This window comes from Lepidochelys kempii, chromosome 7, assembly GCF_965140285.1.
Source record: "Lepidochelys kempii isolate rLepKem1 chromosome 7, rLepKem1.hap1, whole genome shotgun sequence".
Taxonomy (NCBI): Eukaryota; Metazoa; Chordata; order Testudines; family Cheloniidae; genus Lepidochelys; species Lepidochelys kempii.
In genome coordinates this window covers 5,119,131-5,125,130 of record NC_136386.1, presented here as the reverse complement: position 1 = coordinate 5,125,130, position 6,000 = coordinate 5,119,131, and positions in this window count along the sequence as shown.

The window sequence follows — 6,000 nt, the reverse complement described above, 5'->3', positions numbered from 1 at the left end:
CCACTTTCCGTAGCGGCAGGACCTTCTGCTGGAAGACCCAGACCTCTCTGCTGCCTGGAGCCTCCCCCGCTGCATGTTCAGGGTCAGCCAGTGGTAGTCACACACACTCTCACCTTGCAACGTCCTGCTGCTCTTCAGAAGTCTTATAACATAGAAAAAAGAAAGCTCTCTGCTTTCTAATGGGATAAGCAGCTCTTTTATAATATTACTATGCACTGAAAAGCTACTTCAAGTGGCTTTTGTTCAGTTTATTTTTTCTCTCCTTCCAAGTCCTGGACAGTGGGCCTCATGGCAATGAGGTTTTGTAGGTGGAAGATGTGAAAAATAACACCAATCTGAAAAACTAAAATTCTCTAGAAACATTTCTAAAATAGTTTTCTGTAAAGTACTAACTCCATGATGGTGGGAGGGGGGGTGTAGAGAAAGGATTTGATTGACATTCATTTGGAATTATCAGTAGTTGTAATCATGTTTATTACGGTATTGCCTAACAACCAGCCAAGATTGGCACCCCATTGTGCTAGGCGCTGTACAAAGACAGAGTAAAAAAAAACGAGGCGTCCTTGTGGCACCTTAGAGACTAACAAATTTAACTGGACATAAGCTTTCATGGGCTAGAACCCATTTCATCAGATGTAGGAAGTAAAAGATACAGGAGCAGGTATAAATACATGAAGACATAAAGAAATAAAGACAGAGCAGTAGACTGCCCATACCCTGTAAAGCTTACAGTCTGAATAGACGGATACAGTTTTGGGGAAGGGGTAGAACACACAAGCAGAGTGAACAATGTGATGGTGGCAAACATCACATTAGTTGCGTGAGTTTTTGCGGGGTGAGTTTAGTTAGGAGAAGAATAAGCTAAATGGAAAGAAAAATGAAGTGAGAGAAGACACTGAAAGAGGTGGGTGGGAGAGATTAAAGGGTAAGTGGTTACTCACCTAGCTAATAATACATCATCCCAAATTCATCCTGATCAACCCCTTATCGCACCCCACCCCATCACATGTTCCCTCCCTCTCTAGCTGGATACACACATATCTAGATCTGTATCTGAAGGGTATGGGGCACTCTTGAAGACATGCCCTAAACATTCAATGTATGGCTTTAAATTTGGGGAGGGGGGACCAGCCTTCATGAAGCATTCACCCAAAATTTGCATCTTTGCTATATAGGTGGGCACATTCTGAGCGCTGTGGTTCACCCTCACGTGTATTTTGCAACTAGTTTGTGACCGTCTCATCTGACCTGGTTACAGCAAACATGGCTGAGTTGTGTTTGCATATGGACAGTTTTCAAAATACAAACCGTGCATCAGCCATATGCAGGCCCCCTGGTACACTATGCAAGGGGAAGGCAGAGTTTGAGGGGGTTGCACTGAAGGAAGCATATCCAATGCTTAATTTGTGCCACGCTTGCCAGGGATACCTCTAGGCTCGGCAGCTCATAGACCTGGTACCTGTGGGCTTGCTGCATCAGTTATGCAGGTAAAAAAATTGAATACGCTCTGGCACTTCTTTCATTACAAATTAAGCACAGGGCACATCACCTGCATGAAGCTGAGCTTTGCTCCTTCTTTCTGTGGTACTTATAAGACCCCCCCATTACTATAGGATCTGATCAGCAGATTCCTCTTCTCTGAGGCAGGGCACGGCTATCATCCCCCCTTTACGGATGGGGAACTGTGGCATAGAGACCGCTAAGTGACTTGCTCCAGCTCAAACCAGAAGTCTGTGATAGAGGGCACTAAGCTAGTGCTCTGACACTGGACTATCTGTCCTCTCTACGGCAAGTGTCTGTGGCCAGTATGCAGAGAGTAGAGGTAGACAGAGCAGCGGCAGGCAAGGACAGAGAGCAGTGAGGGACCAGCTGTTGGGATGTGCACAGCCCCGTCCTCTCCCTCACTCCTTTCAGAGAGCACGTTGCAGCCGCAGTGGCTATGACAGCCTTGGAGTTGGATTAACTGTCTTGAAGCTAGTTGGGCTGGCAGCAGGACTTGAGGAACTGGCCAACAAGGGCAAATTTCGGAGGCGTTCCCTGATGAAAGCATTAGATAGTTAGGAGGATCCATATGGTTGTTAACAGCTTTACTTGCAGCAATGTCAAGTCCCTGGTGTTTAAGTACAGCTTACAATATTTATTTAAATTACAGAATGTGCAATAGTGGGACCCACTAGATTCACTGTCAGTGAGTTGCTAGTTAATGATCTAAAGAGGAAAAATATAACAACGGATTCACTCGGGGCCTGGTTGTGCCACCCTCATTCACAGGAAGGCTAAAGTATGACGTGGACTACATGCCTGCACAGGAGAGTAAGAACCTCTGTGTGCCCCTGAATGGTCTATCTGGGTTTTGACTCGAAGCACGGACCCACTTCCTCCCTCCCCAGAGGAGGTGGGTGCAGAGAGATGGAGAGTAGGAAGAGCTTTGGCTCCAACCCCACTTACAGGCTGGTGCTGCTGAGTTGATGCAGGATATTCTGTCATTTGTTGTTGGCACCAGACAGCAGCAAATGACTTCATTCCCACCCTCCACCCCACCCCACCCCATGCTAGAACAAAGATGAAGCAGGGCAGGAACTGTGCCTCTGAAGGGCTTGCTGTGAGTCACCTCCCGAGGCTGCTCCTGGGTTGGAGCAACTTACGCACAATCCCTGGATCAGCGTCACGCTTCAAGTCCACATCTAGCTCGCCGAGCAACCCCTTGCTAGACATGCAGCTCCACTGATGGCACAAGGCCCTTGATTTGCATCACCACCTACCTCCACCCCGTCTCTTCATCCTTATCCCAGCACATTTACGAAGATAGAGCTGCATCTTGAAATGACATATAATGAGAATAGACTATGACTTAATTGTGATAATCAATACACTGAGACTATCTAATGGGGAATCTCAGTCAGCCAGTGCCCGCTGGTTTCACACTGACTAACCGTTCCTATCCTGATCATAACAACTGATGCTGCATCAAACCATGGTCTACAGCAGTCTTTTATCTGGAAGCATTTCCACCCATTGCAGTTCCTGTGGCATGCTGATGCAGGGGAAGTGGGAGAGAGACGGCTGATAATTGTACCTCTGGGTCATGAAGACCTGCTCTGATCAGATTTAGACACAAAAGTATCCTTAACTAAGCTTTCTTATGTGACATTTCAAAGATGGTTGAAATTGCAATGATCCTAGTTCAGGTGTGATGACAGAAAGTGCTATGTTAATTGTAAACTTGCATATACAACCCAGTTCTATAGTGCATCTCATTTACCACCACCTCACAGGCTGTAATACCATGTGCAAGAGTATGCTGATATTGGAGGTGAAGTCTCAGAACATTGCATTTAACGCAATTTAAGGAAATCAGATTAGTTGATCGTAATGGTCCTTTCCAGCCTTAAAATCTAGGAGTCCAATGCAGCCAAGGGAAAATAACTGGGATCACGGTGGCTTACTTCAGTTGGTTGAAACTTTGTCTGCAATTAATCTACTCCAAGGTCTCATTATTTCCGTGGCTTTAACCACCAGCTCTGTGCTCATGCTCTATGGGCTGGCTTTGAGTGGAGAGAAGAGAATGGTGTGGGGATTTCTTGCGTGAACTGCTCACCTGCAAATGTCATCATTTGAAGTTGTTCTCTATTGCTCTGAATGAAATATTAGATCCTGATCCCGTAATCGAATCCACTAGCAAGGAGCTCTGAGCCTGTCTAGAGCCCTGCAGCAGCAAGCATTCACTCCAGCACATCCAGTTGCAGGACTGAGGCCTCTATATGAACTCATTGAGGCTCTTGCTTTGACACAGCAATGTGTATAAGACAGGGTTGTGAGTGAACGCTTCCTCTTCTGTTAATTGTTATTGTTATAGGCATGAGAGAGATGCGGTTGTGGAGAAAACATCCAAACAATGGCACACCTCGTGAACCATGGCACTCTAAGATCCTTCTCCAGGGGGACAGCCTTGGTAGATTCCATGTCACTGCAAGCTACAGAGTGGATGACAAATTTGGATGTCGACCTTTATTGTTGGTATTCAGGTTGGTATATGAATGAAGAAGGGCTAATCCAGAGTAAAGTATGGGGCTCTCTGCTGCCTTCAGGTATAGTTCATACCTGTTACCTCCTCGTCCAGCAATAGGCAGGGTGGTTTCTGAGCTGGGTTGGGGAGATGGAAGGGTTTTGAGTGGGATCAGGTGAGGTGCTGAGCCATATGGAAGACTGGTTGGAGGGAGAAAAAGAGGTTTCAGAGTTGGGGCAGTGGTTCTGAGAATTGGGTAGGAAGTGGGATATTCTGGGCCTGCTGAGGTCATACGAAAGGAAGGAGTGCTGAGCACTGGAGGAAGGATAGGATGTAGAATTGCCACCTTAGAAAACTCCAAATCATTAGGGACATTTGTTGTTGTGTAAACATGCTATTTAAATTAGCTCATTTGCATTTTTGTGATTGATAAGCATATAACCCTAAACTTCTGATTTTACAACTGTTATTCTTGGATTTAGTGCTGGTGAAAGGCTACGGTGAAGGAAGCCTGCTGTTTATCGACACGGAAACGGCATGCAAGCTGCCCCCATGCACTGCCCTGCCCCAGGATGTCTCAACGCTTGAATGGGGAGAGGGGGAGAGGGTGACAGGACAGTCTCCCCGGCTCAGGAAGTCCCCAGGACAGTCTCCCCGGCTCAGGAAGTTCTTGGCCTTGCAGCTGAGTTTGCCAGAGAGTGCAAAGTATAGTGGTGAGTTTGTGATGTGGGAGTTGCAACTGAACCCCAACTGCCCCCCACCATCTGCTCCGCCCCACCCCAGGAATGAAAGAGGCTCCCCCTGTTGGTACAATTTGATGTTGCACTCTGTTCCTCTAACCAGCCAGCCAAATGCTAACATTCAGCCTGACAACTGAACCTCTCTGGTCAGAATGAGCGGGAGGGCACGGGGCATTTCCTTGAACATGGGGCCTGTCTCGATGAAGTGGGGACAGGTAATAACCCAAGTGGGAGGAGGTTTGGGGGTTGGTGGGATTGGGCTGGAGGGAGATGAGTTGGTTTAGGGTGGGTTGGGTTGGCTGAATTGAGTGCATGGGAGAAATGAGGTGTGTGTGTGTGTGTGTGTGTTTCCTCCACTCTGTCTTGGACTGTGCTGTGTCTTGTTTTGCACCGTGAATGGAGGAGGGCGGTGGAAGAGGAAACAGAGGGATCCCTCTATTTTCACTTCCCAAGTCCCCCCACAAAACACCCTTCCCTAGGACACCCCCACTCACCCACCAGTATTTTTTTACTTGGGACACCTGGGCAAGCTGCAAGAGAAGATGATGGTGTGGGGTTGGGTGGCTCTGGAAGGCAGTGAGGGCTCGGCTACCTGCAGCCTGCCACTAGCCATCATGCTGCTGAGTGACCCCCCACCCCAGCCACCTAAACTGGTTTTAGGGCCAGTTTAGGAGGCAGGGCAAAGTAACTACACTGCACCAGCGATGCCAAAGCCTGTTTGGGCTGTACATTTCTATTAATCTGCTCCCCAGATTTCCTGCCCCATATCCCCACCGCTGCTCTGCTCCTCTCCTCTCCCTGTCTCTCAACGCTGCTCCTCCACCTCTTGCATCTGCTGCTCCTTCCTACCCTCTGGATTTGCCCCTAGTGGCCCCTGCAGAATCTACCTCTCCATCCTCCAGGCCCCCTATCTGTCCCTCCATCCTCCCTATTTGCCTCTGCAACCCCCCATCTGCCCCTCCAGCCCCCTATCCGCCCCCCTCCTCTGCCAACCCCTTTCTTTCCCTCCATCTTCCTGCAACCCCCATCTGCCCCTCCAGCCCCCTATCCGCCCCATCTCCCTGCAACCCCCATCTGCCCCTCCAGCCCCCTATCCGCCCCATCTCCCTGCAACCCCCCATCTGCCCCTCCAGCCCCCTATCCGCCCCATCTCCCTGCAACCCCCATCTGCCCCTCCAGCCCCCTATCCGCCCCATCTCCCTGCAATCCCCATCTGCCCCTCCAGCCCCCTATCCGCCCCATCTCCCTGCAACC